General features: G+C 32.1%; 1 pseudogene; it reads right to left on the bottom strand.

Annotated features, from left to right (window-relative positions):
• Window positions 1-23,621: 23,621 nt before the first annotated feature.
• Window positions 23,622-24,627, bottom strand: LOC129894747 (uncharacterized; annotated as a pseudogene).
• Window positions 24,628-24,914: the final 287 nt, after the last annotated feature.

The following is a 24,914-nucleotide window of genomic DNA, read 5'->3' as shown; positions in this document are numbered from 1 at the left end:
ACGAGAATTTTACGTGGAAACCCGCAAACAAATAGAGGGGAAAAACCACGGGATATAAGGATTTTACTATTTTGATATGGAGTACACCGCTCTCAAATACAAGGAGAAAACAACAATTAACACTTCTCTTTTGTAAAAGGAATAACCCACTAAAGAAGACACTCAAGACTACAATATTTTCTTGGTGTATAACTCTCTTTGTGTTTTTACTCTCTCTCTTTTTGAATTGTGGATGCTCACATGGTAGTTATATTTATAGAGTCATAAATATTTTCCTATAAGAAAAAGGACTAGCCAAATATATGAAAACTTTGTGTTTTCCTTTTAGGAAATGGAAAACCCAATTATACTAGAAAATTCCTTGGCCTGAAATTTCCTTTTCTGCAGCCTTTCTTTTTCTGTCTACTTTTTCCTTCTTTGAATTGGACTTTACTTAGCAGTCTTTGTTGACTTTTCTTCCATTCTCCCACTTAAAGATTTAATTGAAAATCAATTAAGTCTTCACACCATCCTTTCTACCTAATTACTGTAATATTACGTTTCTGCTAGGCCAATAGAAGATCGACACCATTTAAACTTGTTACTGTTGATCTTTGTAAACATATCTGCTAGGTTATTGTTAGTGTGAATTTTTTGGATATCCACACTGTCTTCTTCCACCTTCTCACGGACAAAGTGATACTGAACTCGTATGTGCTTTGTTCTTGAATGAAATGTTGGATTCTTTGCAAGATGCAAAACTCTCTGACTGTCACAAAACAGAGTAACCTTCTCTTGTTTATGCCTGAGCTCCTCCAGTAGCATCTGCATCCATATTGCCTCTTTGCTAGCTTGTGTAGCTGCTACATATTCTGCTTTCATCGTAGATGTAGCCATGATAGATTGCAGTTTTGAAACTCAGCTTACAGCTCCTCCAGCAAGAGTAAACACATAACCTGTGGTGGACTTACTTTTATCAAGATCACCTGCATAATCTGAATCAACATAACCTTTAACAGTAAAGTCTGATCCTCCATAACACATTGCAATATCTGAGGTACCCTTGATATATCTAAGGATCCTTTTAACAGTATTCCAATGCTCTCTACCAGGATTAGCCATGTATCGACTAACCACTTCCACTGCTTGTGCAATATCAGGTCTTGTACATACCATGTCAAACATTAAACTTTCCACTGCTGATGCATACGGTACTCGAGACATCTCTATCCTCTTTGTTTCATTGTTAGGACTCATACTTGAAGATAACTTGAAATTAATAGGAAGTGGGGTAGAAATTGACTTACAGTCTTGCATCTTGAAGCGTCTTAAGATTTTCTTCAAGTAGTTCTTTTGAGAAAGCCAAATCTTCCTATTATTTCTGTCTCGGTGAATTTGCACCCCTAGAATCTTGTTTGTTGGTCCCAAGTCCTTTATTTCGAACTCCCTAGCCAACTATGCCTTTAAATTTGTAAGACAATCTTTGTTGGGTTCTGCTACCAACATGTCATCAACATACAACAGCAAAATAAAAAAATCTTTATCACCAAATCTCTTGTAATAAACACAAGGATCTGAACTATATATGTTGTATCTAAGGCTTATAATGAAGGAATCAAATCTCTTATACCAACCTGCAAACCAAGTTCTCTTTTTCCTGTTCTTCAAAACCTTCTGGTTGGAGCATGTAAATTTCTTCTTCAAGTTCTCCATGAAGAAATGCAGTTTTAACATCTAACTGCTTCAAGTACAAGTCAAATATAGCACACATCGTTAGGACCACCCGAATTGTTGTGAATCAGACTACCGAAGAAAACATCTCATTGAAGTCTATACCTTCTTTCTGAGCGAATCCTTTCACCACCAATCTTGCACGATACTTCTTCACTTGATCATTACCATTGCGTTTAATTTTGTAGACCCGTTTATTTCCAATGGCCTTCCTTCCTTGTGGTAATTGAACAAGATCCCATATTTTATTTTTGTGAAGAGCTTCAATTTCTTCTTGCATTGCTTCCATACACAAAGATGATTCTTGGCCTTTCATAGCCTCATGAAAGGTTGAAGGCTCTCTATCTTTTGTTAATAGAAAGTATGTAACATTGCTCTCCATAGAATAATCTGAGTGCCAAGATTGTTCTCTTCTCTCCCTAGTTGACCGTCGAACTTGTGGAGTTCCGATCTCAGCTTGCTCTTGTTCTTTGTGCTCTGGTGCTGCTTCAGAAGAAACTGGAACTTCTTCAACTTCAACTTCAACTGTAGTAGTCTCTGATATTTCTTTTGAAGTGCTACCTTATTTTGCTTGTATCTTGTTTTCAACAAATACAACATCCCTGCTGATTACCACTTTGCGAGCAATGGGATCCCACAAGCGATACCCCTTGACTCCATCAACATACCCTAAGAAAATGCATTTCCTGAATTTTGGATCCAACTTTGATTTTTCTTGGGTGTTGTACATAACAAGACCATACAATCCCATAAAAGTATTACATATTTCCTTCACCGTCCATTTTCCAGCCACACTAGACAATACTTGATCAGCTAGTGCCAAGTGTAGATCAATAACTGTGTTGCTGTCTATGTCGTTCCACTTGTTGTCATCAGTAAAATCTGTGGGTCTGCCTTCAATTGCAGCTAAGCAATTGTCCTTTCTCAATATCGCTTTTATTTTTATTTTTCACAATGAGAAATTAGTTCCATTGAATTTCTCAAAGTCAAACTTTGTTGTACTCGACATTGTTATTTGGTTCACACCCTTCTAGATCATTTCTGAATATTTTTACAAACAATCGTGACAAACTGTACAGTCATTAAAATTTACTATTCATGTGAATAGTACTTTCACATAAAATAGACAGAATAATCGAGGGCTCTAATACCGTTGTTGGGGGGAGGAAGCACCACAACTAAAATTTGATATAATTATAAATAATAAAAATAAATTGGACACGAGAATTTTACGTGAAAACCCTCAAACAAATAGAGGGGAAAAACCATGGGGTATAAGGATTTTACTATTTTGATATGGAGTACACCGCTCTCAAATACAAGGAGAAAAATAACAATTAACACTTCTCTCTTATAAAAGGAACAACTCACTAAAGAGGACACTCAAGACTATAATATTTATTTTGGTGTATAACTCTCTTTGTGTTTTTACTCTCTCTCTTTCTGAATTGTGGATGCTCACATGGTAGAAGGAATGAGTTTATATTTATAGAGTCATAAACCTTTTCTTATAAGAAAAAGGACTAGCCAAATATATGAAAACTTTGTGTTTTCCTTCTAGGAAAAGGAAAACCCAATTATACTAGGAAATTCCTTGGCCTGAAATTTCCTTTTCTGCAACCTTTCTTTTTCTGTCTACTTTTCCTTTTTTGAATTGGACTTTACTTAGCAGCCTTTGTTGACTTTTCTTTCAAAATATCCTCTTTTTGCTTCTTCTTCTTCAAGAACACATGAAAAATATCACAAAATTTCAAATTTTCAACTTCTTTTTTTCATGAAATCACCTCAAATTTCAATATTAGCATGAGCTAGACATCAAAATCCAATTTCTTTTGAGCTCGAATTCAACCTAACCCAACCAGACTGACTTAAAATCTCTTCAAAGTTTCAAAACTATAACCTTCTTTAATGGTGGAATTTTTGCCACAACTCCAAATTAGTTGAAATTTTGAACATAGACTCAAAAAATACCATGTTAAAGTTCACTATGTCTATGTTCAAAATTTTAAGTGATTTGGAGTTATGGAGAAAATTCTACCATTAAAGGAGGTTAAAGTTTTGAAATTTTGAAGAAATTTTAAATATGTCTTGTTGGGTTAGGTTGAATTCGAGCTTAAAAGATATTGAGTTTTGATATCTAGCTTGTAGGGATGCTACTATTGAAATTTGAGGTGATTTCGTGAAAAAATGAAGATGTTGGAAATTTGAAGTTTTTGGTGTTCTTCATGTGTTCTAGGAGAAGAAGAAACAAAAAGAATATATTTGATTCAAAACTCTAATAGAAAAGTGTTAAAAGTTGTTTGAGTGATTTTACAAAATTGGAGTTAAATAATAAAGGTATAAATGAGTCTTTTCTCAAACGGTAATGGCATTGATGAACCAAACTTTTGACGGATGACATAAATAAGCCTTTTATCAAAGTTCGATGACATATTTGAGTCTTTCTCTCTATTCTTTACTTTCAAAAAAGAGAATCAGAAATTTATCTTCTTTTTTTATAACTTTTCATATCATTTCAATACTCTATAGTCCTCAACATTTGTAAATCAAAAAGATTAGAATGAGAAAATTAATACTTCATGGTGGGCATTATTTTTATGCTTCACAAATTGAATGATAGAGGACATTTTGATGTCTTTCGATCTTCGATTTATTGAATTCTTATATAGAATTTCATTCTTATTTTGTTAGATTCATTCGTTATAATTCTTGTTGACATAAAGTGGTCAAATCTACACAGGTACATTCTAATGAATTTATTTATACAGACAAACCAAAATTTTGATTTTCCTGAAGTAATAAAACTTCTCTTGCTATGAGTTCTCAATTTAATCTCTTGCATAATTATTATTTATACAAATAAATCAAAAATTCAATTTACCTGAACTATTAAATCTTCTCTTGCAATGATTCTTTCATTTTGTCAATTTACCTTTAAATTATGTGCTCTCCTGCCTAATTTCATTTGTACAAATAAATCTAAAATTCGATATATATGAGGTAGTAAAGCTTTTCAAAAAATTAATTTACCTGAAATAGTAAATCTTCTCTTGCAATGATTCTTTGATTTTGTCAATATTTACCTTCAGATTATTTATTCTCCTTTGCCTAATTTCATTTGTACAAACAAATCAAAAATTTGATATACCTGAAGTAGTAAAACTTTTCTTGCAATGATTCAAATTATGTGTTCTATTACCTATTTTTTATACTTTTTAAAATTAATTGATTACAATAAGTTCTTGACAACTGTTACAACTATTCATTTTCTATTGCAACAATAAATATATTATTTATGTTAACACTTTTCATTATCCTCTTTAATTATAGGTTAATAGATGTATTAGAGGTATTTAGTAGATTATTATGTTAAGAATTGAATTAAAAAAATTTAAAAATTGAAAAAAAAGATAAATAAGAATGATGGTCATAAAGAGGTGTCAACATCACATTTTCTATATTCAACTTTATATATAGAGAGATAAGCGCCAACCCAAGTAGACCCCACTAAATAAATTGATCCATATCTAAAGAAAAGTATTTACTCCATTGCCTACGTCCTTCACTAGAGTAGCAATATAAACATTGGCGTAAATAAAGAATTGAGGTTATGATATTATATTAGCGAATGAATATTTGACTTAACTCAATTACAAAAATTAATTCAATAGATAAAAATTGCCTAAAACTATATAAAAAACAAAATGCAACACCAACAATATATACGGTGAAATCCCATAAGGTATAAAAAAAATAGATTGTATGAAAATCTTACAACTAACTCGAGGAGAGAGCATCATCACAAAATTGATATAGAAGAATCAACATTGTATTAGAGTTTACCATATTTTAATATATGTTTCTTTTATGTATACTTTTACTATTTAAATGAAACTAGTTAATTAATATTTTTTCTACTGTATTTTTATTTAATTATGATAACGTGGTCTGATTTTACAAAATATTCAATCGTTCTCTCTCAAACCTACAAAGTCATACGGTGAAACTTCTTCAACTTCTTGTGTATGTAAATCACAATTGGATGCTAATATTAATAATATTATTGAACTTTACCACTATAATAAAAAAGTCATGAACTTTACCAATATAATTAAATTCACCTTGATGGGTGTTTTTATCGTTATAGTAATCAAAGATTAGTAATATTATTGTTATAGTGAATAAAACTTAATTAGTTTAATGTGACAGAAATAATTTTGTGATTTTATCTTATAATGGATAAATTTTAGTGATCATACACGAATTAACTCATATAAAAGAGAATACAAGTAATTAAAGATAGAGACTAATTTAATATTAAGTACCGATTTGGACAAACACATTACATTTTGCTAAGATGTTACTATTTATATTTAGAAAATTCATTAATCATGATAAATGTTTAATTGCAAATTCAACAAGTAAAACGAGCTACGAGTTCAATGACAAGTTCATGTTTATAATTAAGCTTTAAGTTTTTACTTCGCCTTTGGTTAAAATGTAATGACCCTCAAGGTTATTTTCGTCTTTCTCCGATATTTTCAACATTAAGAGCTTTCATGTAGCAATCCCAAGTCATTTATGACTTGCTGTCACTAACAGTTAGGTCGCCTGGTCGTTCATTTGGGTTTTATGCCCGATTTCCTGTTTTGGAGCTCTTGGAGTTTGAATGGTTGACTTATGTCAAAAAGTCAGGAAAACGACCTCAGAACGGAATTCTGAGAATTCCATCAGTTCCGAAATGGTCAAATTAGGATTGTAGCATGGTCGGCATGAGTATCGAGAAAATCAGTACAAGTTGGGGTCATTTGGCGCTTTAGTCTATGAATTTGGCCTAAGGTTGAGTTGGATTGATCGTGGGTGCGTGTTGGTAGGTTCGGGGAAGCATGCAAGGTGATGTTTTGAGGTAAACTCTGCCCCTAAGGGGGTGCCTAGCTTGGTTTAAGCTTTAATGGTGTTTTTAAATGTTAGGCTGATTTAGGTCGTTTTGAGCATCGATTTGTGCCCCATTTTGGGGTACAAGTTCCATAATGTGTTTAGAACCTTTTCACGGATTCATCTCTGAGATTCCCATTGCGGGTCCCACAATCCCATTTTAGATCCAATTTTGGGTCCGTCTTTGAAAAATACTATTTTAGTGTCAAAACGTTTGTATTAACAAGATGATCAACATTTGATAGCTTGGAGGCATTAGGAGTCATTTTTGAAGCGAAAAGCTATCGAAAAGTGAACTTGGAGCGCGCGTGTTCAGCTTCGAGGTAGACTACAGTCTCCTTTCTTTTGATTGCTTCATGAGGTATTGCTTAGTATAAATTACTTGTGGTTTGGATTGTATGTGATGGGTTAGGCTTGATTCCTAGATCTTTTATTTTTTTTCCTAGTGTGATCCTTAAGCTAGGTTGTCTTTATGAGATTTTCAGTTTAGTCGGTGAGATTGTTGATGATGCCTTATTTCGGCCTTGATTAGCCCATTTGAGGTGACTTATTCGATGTTTATGATAGTTGGCGGATTGGTTCCTTAGACTTAATATGTGGTTTGATCCTTAGTTGATGTTGCCGATGTTGGCGGGAGTCTCTTAGACTTAGTGTTCTTCTCTATCGTATCACTTATTTTGAAGCCTTGGTGTAGAGATTTCCACCCGGTTAGGCTTGTAAATTACTGTTGGATACCATTTCTGGATTTAGAGCTAGAATCCCCTATGCTTTCTTTTGCTGTTTGGCGGGGCTAGCTGTGTTCGAAAACATTAGTTTGGTCTAAAAATATCCTTGCCGTTAATAATTTGGTCCAAAAATACCTTTGTTGTTACTTAATAGGTTAAAAATACCTTTTTCCCAAAATAAATATATTATTTATTTTCTTTTTGAACACATAATTTTCTTTGTAATATTTTTTATTAGCAAATATTTATCTTACTTCAATTCAAAAAAAATTATAATATAAAAATATTTCATAGTTTATTAAAATTATTTTTTATTGTTATCTAAATAAAAATTAATGATGGATTTATGATCTTATATACATGATATAAATTATCTGTTAAAAGGGTACACAAAATTCTTTCTTGCATTTTTATTAGTTAAAGTGGTTTTAAAAGAAAAAAAATAAGAATAGAGTTATTTAAAAGTAATTTTTTATTCGAAACAAGATGTGTTTAAAATGAAATGAAATAATATATTTATTCAAAAAAGAAGACATTTTTGATACATTTAGTAACAATAAGAGTATTTCTGAATCAAACTATCGACGACAAGATATTTTTGGATCAAAGTATTGACGGCAAAGGAATTTTTGAACCAAACTATAAATGAAGGGCATTTTTGTTCATTTCACCTAATTTAAGGACATTTTTTATCCTTTTCCATTTTTTTAAATAATAATTATAAGAATGAGTTTTTGATCAAAGTAAGTTAGTATTAACTAAATCAATCTCCAAAATAGTACCTTTTTTTTGGAATTTTTTAAGACTAGTATATAAACGTATTACACAATAATGTATTAGACATTATTTTATTTATAAACTCAAAGGGGCAAAATTAACAGTGGACAGACTTAACAGATTATAAAATGTTACTGCAGTAATGTTTTATAAGTTGTCACTGCAGTAATGTTTTATAAGTAATTCATTACCACAAATAACATTTTACGACATCGACGAACTATGTCAGTTTGGAATATCTGACATATAAAATTATTATCTGGAGTCATATTTTAAGGTTAATACGTTACTCACAGTAACAATTCTTTAGACTTTAGTCATGGACAATCGCATCCTGCAAATTTAGAATAAATTTTATATATTTGAATATTTTTTTTATATATTTGAAAGCTACGTAAAAGAATACTATAAGTTACAATAATTAATAATTTTAAATATTTAAAAGACATGAAAAAATTATGATCAAAGAATAATTATTTTGGCTCTCAAAATTTGAACACTATCACATAAATCGAAGCAAAGAGAATGTTCTTTATAAATTTATTTTTAATCTTATATCTTTTTTATCAATTTATTTTTACGCATAATAGATCCTCAAATAACACATAAACAATTTTTATGGGATATTCTTCTTCAATGGACATACATCTCCTCATATTTGAAGAATCGCATACTCGTTTTAAGGAGATATATTTTTGAAATTCATTATATTTGTTATATGACTTTTTCACAAGAGATTAGTCAATTGTAACCCAAGAAATTTTTTTAGGATAATTTTTCTCTATTCAAATTATAAGTAGAAGATTATATTCTCGTATGCAATCGTGTGTGGCTGAATTTCTAAAGAGTAGTTACTATGAATATCATATTAATCTTAAAACGTGACTCTGAGTAACGACTTTATCTGAGCTGATAGAGTTCATCAAATATTGTATAAAACATTATTCGTGGTAACAAATTACTTACAAAACGTTACTGATAATAATATTTTATGATCCGTTAAATATGAGATGGGTGTCCGCTGTCAGTTTTTCCCGTTGAATTTCATAAATAAAATAATGTCTAATATGTTACTTTGAAATATGTTTATTCTAGTTTTGAAAATTTTCAAAAATATATATTATATTGGTGAATTGGTTTAAAAATCACTTATTTTGGTCAAATTTTCTTATAAGAGTATATAATCCCTCTATTAACTTTATTTTGAGCATTATTTTAAAAATAGATTTTAAGTTTTACTTGTCATTTTTAAGATATCAAGAAAACACAATTGTTTTTTGAGAGAATTGTTGAAAATACCCTTAAATTTGGTGCGAATTATTACTTTTGTCCCTGAACTATTAACAGCCTTAACAACAACCTTCTACTTGACTAATTGAACTTAAATACATCCCTCTCATACCATACACATAAATGTATTTTTCACGCGCGTACATGTGGCATATACATAGATATTTCATAACATGAGAGGGGTGTTTTAAATCCAGTTAGTCAAGTACATGAATGTTTCTAAGGCTGCCAATAGTTCAGGGGTGAAACTAATAATTTGAGTCAAGTTCAAGGATGTTTTCAACAATTCTCTCTAAAAGTTATAGTAAAGGAGAACACAAAATTGAAATTTTGTATTTTCGTTGAAAATATCGTGAACATATGTCATTTATTCACGTTAAAATTTGGACCAATAAAATGGGTATCAAAGAACCTGTTGCCCACCATGGTGTTATCCATTAGGTCAAAACAAATCTCAATTTCGAACAAAAGACTTTGCCAAGTTAAATCCTTTTTGAATTATTTTTGGTCTTATTGCTAAGCCATAAATTGTAATGACTCTGAAGGTTATTTCTTAAAATATTTGAGAAAAATTACCGTTTTATCTCTTCTAATAGTGGCCTCGAGTCATGTTGGATCAGTTTATTTGGTTAGTTTTGAAATCGGATCGAAAAATTATGATTTTGAAATATTTTGGAGTTTTGGAGACTTTTAAGTTGATTTAAGTAATTTTTGTTAACATCCGGAGAAATTATGTCAATTCCATCAGCTTCAGAAGGAATTCGGTCTAGGGGGTGGTTGTCTTCAGTTTCAGTGTCTTTATGTGAAATCGGGTCCTTGATTTGGATGTTTAAGTGAATTTATGTCAAAAATTGACTTTAGTCAACATACAAAGTTCGGACGCTCAGATTGGATTTTCGAAGATTCCGTAAGATTCAGATAATCATAGGCCTAGGTAAGGCCTTAGTTGAATTTTCAGAGTTTCAGATAATGTTTTGGTCTTTTAGAGTAAGAGTTAGTTAGTTTGTGATTTTAACGGGTGCCGGGTCAAGGAGACCATAGATCTGTATTTTGATGGTTTTATTGAGTCCGAAATATCGATTTTAGTTGAGTAGCATATTTAATTTGTGTGCATGGGGTTTCAAATGAATTCCGAGGGTTCATTCGATGAAATTTTGTTCATGGTATTTTTGTTGTATTGTTGATGTCTAGTCCCTCCTTCGCATTCGTGGAGCTTGTCCGCATTCGTGAAGGGTCCTATGATCTGGCCTCCACATTCACGGATCCTTGGTTGAGATCAGAGAGAGAGAGGATGTTAGCCTTTGTGTTTGTGAAAGCCTAACCGTATTCGAAAGAGTCAAGCTGGATGGTCTTCACATTTGAGGAGCTCGTGACCACGATCGTGGAGGGTAAAAGCTTTGACCTCTGCATTTGTAGGGCTTAGTACGCGATTGAAGAGAACAACTACCTAGCAGATTAATTAAATTTCCTAATCAGGGTTTCTTCCTCATTTGACCATTTTTGAACCCCAATAGCTCGATAGAGGCAATTTTCAAGATTGAACTTTTGGGTAAGTAATTTTGACTCCAAACCTTCATTACTCTTGATTATTACACGATTTTATCATTTAGTCACTGTTTTTGAATTCAAACCTTGTGGATTTTTTCAAAAACTTGAATTTTTAGACAAATTGGAATTTTAATCTCGATTTCAACTCATTTTCGAATTGGTTTCCACCGGTGTGTTCCAAAATCTTTGGTTATTATGATTCTTATATAAATTCCAGATTTATACCTTTCTCAGAATTATCTTTTTGGGTTGATTTGGATCCAGTTTTAAAAGCTATCAATATCGGTATTATTGTTCAAATTTTCTTATGGGGATTCTAGAATTGTCTAGATTTTGTGGATTCGGAGACTATTCGTAAAAGTCAATCTCTCAACATATCTTCCAAGTTTGAATAGACCGTTCTGCCTGGCCATCTGTTTGTGGATGAAAAGTTGTATTAAGCTTAACTTGAGTACTAAGAACTTTATGAAATTATCTCCAAAATCGAGAGGTGAACAGAGTACCCCTATCTTAGATAATGGACAATGGAACTTCATGCAATCTAACTATCATGCCCCGAGAAGGTACCCTAGGTATGACCGGCACTCAAAAACCATTTCTGGTCTCCAAGAGAATTACTTGGTCTCATCACTCATCCAACCATAACCGGAAGACTTGAATAAAAACAACAGAAAAGATACTCATGTGGGCTTTTAACATCAATATCAAAAGAGAGTAGTTTTTCAAATGAACAATCTCATATAATAAAATAGTTTTTGAAATAAATCAAGGAAACATCTCCAATCTACTCCATCTATGTCTAATTGTATGACTACCTCAAAAGAATTAAAATACTCATTTTTATGGAACAAGTTGATAAAGGAATTCCTCCCAATGTAAGGAGGTCTCACCATAATCAGGAAGGGGAATGATCTTCAACGGAGCACCTGTTGAGGATCTCTAGAAGCTATCCGCATCATAAAATGATGCATGCCAAATGGCGTCAGTACATGAAATGTATGAGTATGTAAAATAGCTAAAAAGGAACACAATCAACAATACTCAACCTTAGGCAACTTAACTCAAGGGCTCACTCTGAAAGGACTCAACTCAACAAGACATGGAATAGTATAACACAGTGCTATAAAATGATATGCAATAGTGAATGCAACTTACTATATAAAAATATCATATTTTTCTCTTGGGTAGTTTCTCTAATTGACAACCATCACTTATGATCTAGTGATGATACAACGAAGCGATGTTGTTGTCACATCTATCCAATACCTTGCTAGGGTAAAGGACATCACATCTATGGATCCAATCATCAAGTCCTCTTTTGGGACAAGAGAGGCATAACCTTTATCCTACATTGGCAATGTAGTTGTGTTATTTGAGTCAATTTAACTCTTACCCATCTCGGTGCTCATTACTATTCTCAAAATATGTGCTCATACTAACATCATCATTTAGTCCCATTGGAATTTTAATTTAAATATCAAACTTATCTCAAAACATCATCATCATCATTACCACTTCATCAATCATTATTCTTTTAATATAACATCATTTACATTGTCATCAAAACATCTTGCTCAAAATCCTCATTTAACTCTATGTTCAATTTCATCAAACTCATTAAAATATGCATCGTCTCACTTTGAAAGAAATACTTTATTTTATACATGAAAACCACCAATCTCAACCTCAAGACCAAGTATGACAATTACTCTACTAAGGTTCATGTGAGTGCAAGCATGAACCCATACTATCAACATAACTCAACTCCTGAAACTCATCAAGGTATATTAAAGTACATACAAGAAGACAATGAAATTTACCTACAAATCCCAATAAGAATTATAAGAAACTCAAGAACTCAATTCATGAAACCTCGAAACTCAACTCAATTCGAATCAATGAAGATGTAGAGCGCGTGGATGAATAGCCTTACTTACCTGAAAATCGAATGGACGATCAAGTCTTGAAGAAATGGCTTGAAAAACTTCAACCCTAGCTTTCTTTCTTCTCTCCAATTCTCTTCTCTCAATGTTCTAAGTGTTAAATGAGAGAAAATACCCTTAGGGTATTGATAAGGGAAGAATTTTAGTCCTAAAATGGCTTGGGTTAAATTTGGGAAAGGTAGAAAAAGTTCAAAATGCCCTTTATTAAGAAAAAATCTGAAAAATGGAGTCAGGCGCATTGGTGGCGTGCTGCCCCAGGCCCCAAACTACTGTAGCTGGGTTCGGGCGCACTGGTGACGCACCGCGCTAGGCCCTAAACCACTACAACGATAGTCTTCGGTAAGACAATCATAACTTTTTACTTCAAACTTAAAATAAGGCGGTGGTGGAGTTAGAAAGAGGACACATTGATCTTTAATTTAATAGGTCTTGAGATACCTAACTCTTAATATTCTAAGAGATATGGTCATTTGAACTTGACCCTTATGTGATCTTATACGAAAACTCAATCGGTAAGGGATTTTGAACTCGACTTAGTACTAGAGGTTCCTTATGACCCTACTTCACCTTTAGTACATTTTGAATACTTAGGAATTGATCCTAAAACATATATACAATTAGTAATCATGGGGTTGGGGCCTATACGCATAATAAGAATAGCTCGGGTCTTAGCTAAAATATTTTGGAGTATAACACTAACCAAATCCCGAATGTAAACTATAGCATAGTCCTCAACTAAATAGGAAATCTTAACAGGGAGGATATGTGTTACCTTAGTCATTTGGTCTACAACCACCCATATAGAGTCATACTGTCGACGCGTGCGACGCAAACCTGTGATGAAGTCCATATTAAAATCTTCCCACTTTCAAGTAGGAATATTGGTATCCTGATCATACCGCCTAGTTTCTGATTCTCAACCTTAACTTATTGACAATTTGGACATTTAGCCATGATATTTACAATATCCTTCTTCATCACATTTTACCAATAGACCTCCCACAAATCACAATACATCTTGGTGGCTCCCAGATAAATAGAAAATCAAGAACTGTGATCTTCTTATAATATAAGCTGCCTTAAACCATGAACATTTAGAGCACACAATCTACCTAGTAACGAAGCACACCATCTCTCCCTTGGAAGAAATTCTCAACAACCTTCTTGAGAATAGATTTCTTCATCTTAACTAGGTTTGGATCATCATTTTACTTTTCCTTAACATATATCACAGGAGAAGCTTCTTATCTATTCTGAATAATAATTCCACCATTTTCTAAATCCACAAGATGAATTCCCAAATGAGCAAGTCTATGAGCATCTCAAATTAATTCCTTCTTCTCATCCTCAATTTGAGTAACATTATTCATGGACAACCTACTAAGAGCATCTGGTACTACATTGTCTTTACCCAAATGGTATAGAACACTCATGTTTTCCTTGAGAGTAAGTCACCTCATTTTGAGAAGATTTAAGTCCTTCTGATTAAGCACATACTGAAGTTTCTTATGATCAGTGAACACATCCGCATGAACACTATCAAGGTAGTGCCTTCAAATCTTAAAGGCAAACACTACTGATGCTTACTCAATATCGTTAGTTGGGTAGTTCTTATGGACCTTAAGTTGCCTAAAAGCATATGTTATGACCTTGCCATATTGCATCAACACGCAACCAAGACCAATACTTAAAGCATCACAATACACCACAAAACCATCTGAACCCTCAAGTAGAGCCAAGACTAAAGTCGTTATAAGTTGAGTCTTCAACTCCTTAAAACTCTTCTCACAAGCTTCGTACCATTGAAACTTAGTTTTCTTTTGAATCAATCAGGAAAAGGAGAAGTAATAGAGGAAAACCCTTCCATAAATCATCTGTAATAACTGGCTAAACCAAAGAAACTCCTGATATCTAATGGAGAAAGGGGTCTGGGAAATTTCTTAAACTGCTTTGGTCTTTTGAGGATCAACCTATATACCCTCTCCACAAACTATATGATCAAGGAACACCATTGACCTAAACCAAAATTCACACTTACTGAACTTTGCAAACAATTGACAGTCCATAAAAATCTACAAGATAATCCTCAAATGGTGTACATGCTCATCTTCAAATGGTTTAAGATGAAGAAGAATACTGTGGAGTTTATGTCCAAGTGTTTGAATTGCTTAAAGGTGAAATATGAGCACTAGAGATACAAATTTATGACTCAAAAGATGTCTATACCTTAGTAGAAGTGTAAAAGTATTGGTATGGTCTTCATGGTTAGGTTACCACATACCTTGAGGAAGTGATATTTGAGTAATTGTGGATATGATGACTAAATTTGCTCATTTTGTTCTAGTCCAGACTACTTACAATTCAAAAAGGTTTGAAAAGGTCTACATCCAATAGATTATTCTCTTGCATGGTTTAGATCAAGGTACTTACTTTACATCACAGTTCTATAGGTCTGTGAAAAAAAATAAGTAGGGTAACTGAGTAGAGCTCAATATAACATTTCACCCTCAGAGAATTATTAGTGGGACAATACTATTTTTTTATGGAGGATATGGTTCATGCTTGTGTACTTGACTTTGGAGGTCATTATGACCATTTTTTTCCTTTAACACAATTTACTTATAATAACAATTACTATTCTAGCATTCTGAAGGCTTTGTTTGAGGCTTTTTATAGTTGGAGGTGCAAGTCTCTAGTTGGTTACTTTTAAGGTTAGACCATCAGGTAAAGTCCTATTTGAGAATTTGAAAAGGTGAACGTTATTTAAGATAGATTAATCAAAGCTCAGAGCATCCAAAAGAGTTATGTGGATCGAAGAGTTGGTGACTTGGATTCATAGTTGGCGAGAAGATTTTTATAGTGGACCTCTTTGGAGGATGCCACTTATAAAACAAAAACTAATCTACGACTCATAATGTTTAAAGGCCTCAATTTAAGAAAAAAATATTCTGTTATGAAATAAACTAACTTAGCAAAATAAGGAGAGAGTAAGAGAAAAATAGAAAGGAGCAGGTGAGAAAGAGAGATTAGAAGAGAATTCGTATCTATGTGTATGTTACATTGCAAAGAATAGCCATATTTATAGCCAAAAAAAGAAAGCGAGTGTAGGGAAACTTTCCTAGTGGGTCCACAACAATTGACATCCACTACTACTTTTCATAACATATTCATTATAGTTTAATGGAGGAATTAGGCCCACTTTTAAATATCTTAAAGGAAAAATTACCTATGTACACACCTTATATTACTATATTTACTATTATTCCCTATCATTTGTAAAAATCTCAAAAATCTCTTTTTTTTTACCTCTCTCTATTTCTCACAGATACATTCTATTCCAGTTGCCCCAACTATCCTAAATCCTTGCCTATTTTCAAGCCACAAACAATGCATTTTTTTTTGAATTTTCAGTCCAAGTTTTACTCAATTTCAACCTTCTAATTAAGGTAATTCAAGTTCTTCCTTGTCTGTCATCTCACTTCGATTTCACCTCCTTCGAATTTCCATAAATTTCTACTGTAATTTTTTGTTGTTTTTACTCCTTTTGTTCATTGATACATATGGATTCTGCTCCATCTTTTAGTGTTGATCTCACACAGTTGAATCAAAATCAAAGAATTCTTATTTCACCAGATTCTAATTCATCTTGGGAAGATTACCACGAGGAATTCCTTTCATTTTCAATTCGGGATGATGAGTCCAACCCAGATCCAAACAACATAATGATCCCGTAGTTATGAATAAATTACGTGTGAAATTGAAGTCAAAATCTCTAGTTCAATAAGCACGCACATAAGCAGAGAAAAAGATCGAAGGGGTTACAACACGCCCCAATCTCCCAAAGGTATGAGTTCATCTAATCTGTTTTCTGTTATTTTTATTTTTAAACCTCGATTTTTCTAATTCATTTCAATGTACCTTTCTTAAAGTTCATCTACTGATACTTAAGGTTCTAATATGATTTTTGTTATTATTTTTCTGATACATAAGGTTTACTGCTTTTTATAATTTTCCGATACATCATGTACTAATCATGATACATAAGGGTTTTCTGATTTTGCGTGGTTTATGATGCATTATTTTCTGCTTTTTCTATTATTTTTTATACTAAGGGCAAACCAAAGTGTCTCATATCAATATACATAAGCTCTATATATATACTAATTAGTCATGCACCTGATACATAAAGTCACTTTGTATCATATATTCTAATATATTATTTTATATTATGTGTTCATGAAGTCAGATAATTAATGTATCAAGTACAAGTTGTATTTATTCATTTGTTTTGTCAATGTAGGGACTGAAGTACGTCATCAAAAAGATTCTTTTCTACTCTTTGAGATTCGACACTATATATACTGCTAATTTTATTGATAATTTTAATCATCAATAGGTAAAGAAGCCATCCAGTTATTTAGATAATTCATATTTGGTTACTATCTAAATATGCCACAGTGTAATTTTTAAGGTCAAATCATCAAATATCTCTTACTTCTCGAGGTGGAGCAAAAAAACACAGACGAATTGCACAGTTGTCACGTTCAGGGTAACGTACTCCATTTCTCAATCAAGAAATTTTTTATTATTATCGATTTGCGATGTATCGCTAATATCAATGAATTTTGGTACCCAGATGCACCCCAAGCAGATTGTTGTCTAGATATTTCCTTGGTACGAAAAATAGAGTAAACAAAGAATGTTTCATTCAGCGTTTCCTGATAGGAGGATGGGAAACCAATAAAGACGTTGTTCAGATGGATATTCTCTACTTCATCCACATGTTTTTCTTTTTTCAGCTAGGTAATTCACTTGTTTCTGTTGATGATTTTAGGATGGTAGAGGATGGAAGATATAAGCAGTTCCCATGGGGTAAAATAACATTTTCCAAATTGATGAAAGGCATGAGGCAGGAGTTTACTACTGCCAAATAAATGTATCATTTGGGTGGCATGCCATATGCTCTCAATGCATGAATTTACGAATGTGCATCTCAGGTCCCTTCTGAAATTGCCATAAAAGTGGGTAATCATATTTTCAGAATTTTTAATTGGTGTGTTGTTGCGGTCACACCCAAATTTGAGACCTTCATGCTAGCATTTTCAGTGAGGTATATTTCATAAAATCATACTCATATTTATATCAAATGTATATATAATTTGTTGCTTATTAACTGTAGTGTAAGATTATTTATTTTTCAATTCTTCTATGATTTAGTATATATAACATTTACGATACATTCAATAGTCTTAAATCTGATACATTAGACTTTGTTCTGATATATTAGACTCCTGTCATGCACCCATGATACATAATGATACTTTTTTTTTATTTTTCACTCTATTTTTTTCAGTATACGTGCTCCAATATTGTCCCAACTCAAGATGAAATGGAATCACTTGACATTCCTAGCAGTGAACCTCCTAATGAAGTTACTACATTAGATGTCAAGCCCAAATTAATGAAACCTCAAGAACTCTTCAGATTTGAGGACTTTTCAACTAAACCACCCGAAGAATTGTTAAGAAGATCAAGTTGTGTTTCTGATACATCTTATCCACCTCCTCTCAAAAGAAGGAAGATTGCCCCTGATAAAAAATTCATTCTAGTAGAAATGGCTAACAAAGAAAAAGATGTAATACCATCAAAGCCATCTAAAAAGCCTGTTTCTACTACTACAGAACCAGTGGCAAAGTCAGTGGTAAGAGGTAAATCTTTCGATCAATCGGACCAAATTGTTCATGTGGAATTCAAAGCATTAAAAAAGTCTCTAAAGAAATTCGTAAGTTATTAGCATAAGATTTAAGTTAGTCAATATACTTTTAATAAGTTGATACATTCTGATTTTTCATATTATTGTATTAAGATTAACTGAAAGTTCAAGCGACTAGAGAATAAAATCGATTCAAATCATACTGATATCTTGAAAGCCATTGAAAATATAGTGCGCCACATGACTTACACATCATCTCCAATTCAAAAAGATAATTTTGTTCAACCATTCCATGTGGTGGAAGAACAACAGGCACCTATTGTATTGGAGAAGCACAATAATTCAAATAAATCTAATTCCTCCATACCACATGACCAATCTCATGTCCGAAAAGATATTCAGGTAGATACATCATGTAGTTCTTGATAATTATATTTTGATATACTTTTAAACTACTTGATACATTTCATGTTCCTATATCAGATCTTTAATTTTCATTTTAATTATCATTCTCATAAGTAATTGTTATTATAATTGTAGGAAGCAGAACCATCCAAGACGATACAATAAATGGATGATGTATCATATCATCACATGGTATCAGATGCTACGGAATCTCTTCAACAACATGTTGCTACTGATACATTAAAGGTAATGTGTCAGAATCAAATTTATGACAAAACTGATGCTACATAGCTCTTGTATCTGCTACATCTGTGATGATCTATAGATCTTGTTATATTTCATGATCACATATCAAATCATTAATTTTCTTTTTAATACTTATTTTTATAATTAATTATTATTATAATTATAGAAAGTAGAATCTTCCAAGATGATACAAGAAATGGATGATGTATCAGAACATCACACGATATCAGATGCTGCAGAATTCCATGGAAAGCAGGCTACTATAGATACAATAAAGGTATTGTATCAAAAATAATTTATGACTAATCTGATTCTACATAGCTATTGTATCTGATACATCTATGATGATCTATAAAGACTTAATACAGTTCGTGGACATGTATTAGATCCTTCATTTTTTGATTTCAATAATAATTTTCATAAGATATTGTTAATATTATATTTGTAGGAAATAGAACCATCCAATATTCTGCAGCAATTGTAGGATGTATAAGCACTTCAAATGGAATCAGCTAATGCAGAATTTTTTGAAGTGTCGGTTGCTCCTGATACATTAAAGGTAACGTATCAAATTAATTCTTATGATACATTCAACATTAATAAGTTTAGTATTGACATGATATATTTAATTTAGGATAATGCATCAGAAGGATCAAATTATGCCATAAAAGATGCAAGAGAGGTTGTTCATAATATTGTTGAAGAATATGTTGAGCAGATTGATAAAGACAAAATCAACCCCGGTGTATCGATAATATTTCACACTTGTATTTGATTTCTAAAATTTAGTACAGGTAATTATTTCAAAGTAATAAAAAATTTATCATTCTTAAAAAACAGGATTCCACAACTTCAATCTCGATATCGTCTGAAATTCGAGATGTGGTAGATGCTCTAATATTCAAACTTCCATTACCGGCCATGCCATTGACTGCCATTAGTTATGAAAAAGTAGTTTGGGCTGAATGTCTACTTCGTGATAGCCAGCTACCTACCACTCTTTCATTCAAATTCAATGTGTTTCCAAATGATGCGAAGACACCTCTTCCACGAAGTAGGATGCCTTCTAAGATCTTACAATCACCATACCTAACAAATTTTGGGTTGAGTGAAAATGGTAAGGAAAAAATATCGATGGATAGGTGTCAAACACACCCTTTTGAAGGTTTTGGCATATGTTATAGTTCTCCAACCGAGCTTATCACCGACTACTCCCAATGGATAGATAAGGAACTATTAAAATCACATGCCAACAAGTAAGTTTGATATTTAAAACTTATGATACAAGATGTTTATTATAAATGTACTCTCATTTTAATATAAATTTTAATTCAGGAAACCAAAGGAGGAACACTATAGAGCAAAGTGTTCTTTATTCGAGTTTAAAAAAATGGACTTTGTAGTGGTATTTTCTCAAAATAAGAAATGGTTCTACCTCATGTCACAGCCGAAAAGATGAGGTAATGATTTATTGATATAGTACAAGACATTGTCTGATACATTTCATACACACTGTCTGATACATACGTACTATGTATCAAATACATTTAGTATAGAAGTTTCTATTCTGTTTACTAACTATGAATCAGTTTGTATAACTAATATTTTCTTAAAATGTGTAGCACATCGATGTAATATTTTACTACCTTCGGAAGAAGTCCAAGATGAAGTTGGTCAATCAGTATCGATACACAACAACAAACTGTATATTCAAAGTCTTTATCGAATCTACACACACACGATACTATCACATTCCACCTAATATTTCCACCCAAGAAGACATGGCACGGGCCTATATTGTAGCTCATCACGAGAGGTCTGTGAAGAACATAATAAGAGGTTTCTCAACCCCCGCCGATTTTTTATGGCATTTGGTAGATAAGGTATACATTTTGATAAGTTGTGACAAGGATTTCCATTGGGTTCTGATAGTAGTTGTGTTAAAACAGAGGTTGATACGTGTCTATGATTCATCATCTGGAACAAGAAGTAGAAACCCTTCCCCAAAGATTCAAAAGATAGCAGTAATGCTACCTACATACCTTCACGATGGTGATTTTTTTGAAAAGAATGAACGTACTGATTGGTCATCGCTTGATTCATACAAGGACAAATTAACCGGTAACATGCTTGAAGCACATCACCTTTTAAAATTGAATATGTTGAAGGCATTGCGTAAGAAGGAAGCGATAGCTTGTGAGTATTAACAGTTATGCATATGTAATTCATTAAAATGCCATTTTTATTTTTTAAAAGTTGGTTAATACTTTGTTTGCATGGATTGTGGTATATTTCTGGCTGTTTTTGTTGAATATCTTGGTGATGAAATTTTTATTCCAACTACTGGACTACATGCTGAATATTTTCGTTCGAGATACGCCTCGTTATTGTAGAATTATGGTTGTCGGAAGACCAATAATGATTATGTTAGTGAAAATGACGATCCAAAAAAAACCTAAGAGAGATTTAATCTCTCCTGGTCAAGGAGAACCGATGGACGTCGAGTAAATTTTGAAATTGATAGTAGGAGAATGTAGACTTTTATTTTGGCACCAACAGTAAATATTTTTTTTAGTTATGTGATATTTGTGAGGTTTTTTTAGTAAAATCCTACTATGTTAATCGTTTGTTGTTCAACTATTTAGCAGATGTTGTTGAATATAACTTTTTGTTGTTCATAAAATAAGCCTTTGTATTAGTACATATATCTTCTGTATCAATTTTATATGTATCTTTTTTTTTAATGTATCAGTCTTTAATGCATCCGATACATGTTCAATAAAATACCTGTAGTGCTTTGTACCAAATAAGCCTAAATCAATATCAAATTTATAGCAGAGACAATCTCTTTGTATCATATACATCTTTTGAATTTATCATTTTCATATATATGTTAAACGTTTATATAACTTTATCTGATGTATCAGATTCAGAACAATGATGTATCAATGACATGTGTCAACTTAAATATCAATTTTGATGTTATTTTGATATTTAATAACTTTTACTACTTAAAGGTCAATAATGGTTATATCGACGAAAACGACGATCCACCAAATTCCAAGAGAGATTTTATTTTTTCTGCTCAAGGAGAAATGGTTGATGTCGAGTAGTTTTTTGAACTTGGTAGAAGTAGAATGTAGACAGTTGTTTTTGGCAGAAATAACATAGTACTTATTTAAATGATACATAACATCAGAACTGGTATCGGATACGTACCACTGATGTATCATTTTTATAGATCGGTTTTAGGTTATGTATGTGTAACTTATCAAATATAAAATTAAGATATTAAACTCTTTGAATCTGAGATGCAGTGTATCAAATAAGTTCAAATGAATATCAGATTTGATGGTGATACATAATCTTTCAATATATCAGATACATATTATGTTTTACTTATCATATCTTGTAACAAATACATCTTTGTGATGTATTATTTCACTATTGAATATATTTTTTTGTTGGTCACTTACTTTACTCTGCTCTATTTTTAATTTTAAGTATCTGCATTACTTTCAAAATATATTAATTAAATATATCAGATACATGTCTAAAATAATGGTCATATATTAATATTCATTGTGACAAATTAAAATCTTAGTTGAAAAGCTATGTATCAATATGCAATGTATCATTATTTTGATATATCTGATACATTTTAAAAATAACTCTTTTCACTTTAAAAATCAGTTATAAGTTGATAATACACAAACACATGAATTTGAAAGAACTGAATATTCTAATTACAACCAATGAAATATATGATACATATTATGAAATATAACCAATAAAATAATAATGTATCATCTTAAAAAACTTCAGATAACAAGTAGTCTGAATTGTATCAACTCAAAAAAAAGATGCATTTTTATTCAAAAAGATTAAATGACATTTATTCAAATTCAAGATAAATCTATATTGAAAGTTCAAAGTATCAGTAATATTAATATATCATAAGAACACTGTGTCACTTCTCATTAGGTACAACAGTGTAAGTTCGTCGGTTATGACTTGTCCACAATGTCCACAACAATTTGTGTTTGATGTTAGCTTCTCATATGGATTTTTTTTCTTCTTTTCCTTAGTCGTCCAGGCATCCTTTTGAATCTAAGAGGCAAAACTAATTCATTTGAAACATAATCTAGAACTGACCAATCTTCTTTATCAGGCATTGGAACTATTGGAATCACATAAGTTTTGGCTAATGCAAAGTAATCAGAGTAGTATGGATGCATATCTATAACATTTTTTCTTTTTAAAACCGCGATTGCATGTGCACAAGGTATCTTGTCTAGTTGAAATCTTCCACAATTACATATTTTTCGTTCAAGGCCATACAATGTATCTTCTTTCAGATTCATAAACTGAAAACATAAACTCAGTTGATGAAACAACCTACAAAGAATAAGATGATCTAAATCAAGAAATTTGAAAAACACACTGATACATCAACTCACTGGTGATACATAACATATTGAGGCCAAGATACATACCTTCATTCTTGAACTTTTAGATGCGTTTAGAATCAAAATCTCTTCAAACCTTCTCCCTAATATTTCCTTTGTATATGAGGAAATCTCTTTGTTTTTGCAGTGCCAAGAACTAAATAAAATTCTAGCCTCCTCCAAGAACTCTAATATAGGTAGTTGTCGTGCCTCAAAGAGGCACCCATTGATACATTCGGTGATGTTTGAAGTCATCATTCTTCCTTTGTTTATTATTTCATGAACTCTAGACCATTTTTCATACCCAGGTACCTCAGGGTACTCCTTAACCCTGTAATCAATTTTTTCTACCTTAGCCATCAATTTTTTAAAGTCTTCTTTTTTGTAGGATTTGGCCATTGAGTAGAACAGATCACTGAGTGTATTTTTGCTCCTCTTGAAGTTTGTACACACATTCTTCCAAAGATTCCATATGCATGCATAATGAGGAACATTTGGAAAAACAATGCTTAAAGTCTTCATTATACTCTCATTTCTGTTCGATACAACACACATTTTTTCCCTCTCCAAATGCGTTTTTGAATTGTTGAAAGAACCTTGTCCATGAAGAATCATTCTCGGTGTCGACAACTCCATAAGCTAATGGCCATATGCAACCTAATGAAGAAAAATGCATCCAAATGTTAGTTTTTTTTAACAGTTGAAAGGTCAAGTATTAGGTAAAGGTATATCAAAATGAATATAACAAAATAACAATGAATAACAATAACAAATAGATTACCTGCTCCATCAAGTGTGCTTGCTGATACAAAGGCCCCTTTGTAAGTTGCACTAAGATGTGCACCATCAACCACAACTATAGGTCTACAGAAATCAAACCCCTTCATAAAGGGCCTCAATGATATGAACTGATACATAAATTATTTTTTTTCTGACTTGTGCACCCTTATATACAAATTTGGGTACACATTATTGAGTATATATATGTATATGGGCATCTTTCTATCACCATAGATGGGTTTACCCCTTATCGTCTCTAGTGCACGCTCTTTAGCTTGCCATGCTTGTTGGTAAGAAATCTCAATCCCATATATTGTTCTAATATCTTCAATTATTACATTTGGAGTATGGATTCTTTTATGATTAAACAACTTAGGAGTTGTTACACCACTTA

The sequence above is a fragment of the Solanum dulcamara genome, chromosome 7 (assembly GCF_947179165.1).
Source record: "Solanum dulcamara chromosome 7, daSolDulc1.2, whole genome shotgun sequence".
NCBI classification, from domain to species: Eukaryota; Viridiplantae; Streptophyta; class Magnoliopsida; order Solanales; family Solanaceae; genus Solanum; species Solanum dulcamara.
This window is presented reverse-complemented; position numbering and strand designations above follow the sequence as displayed.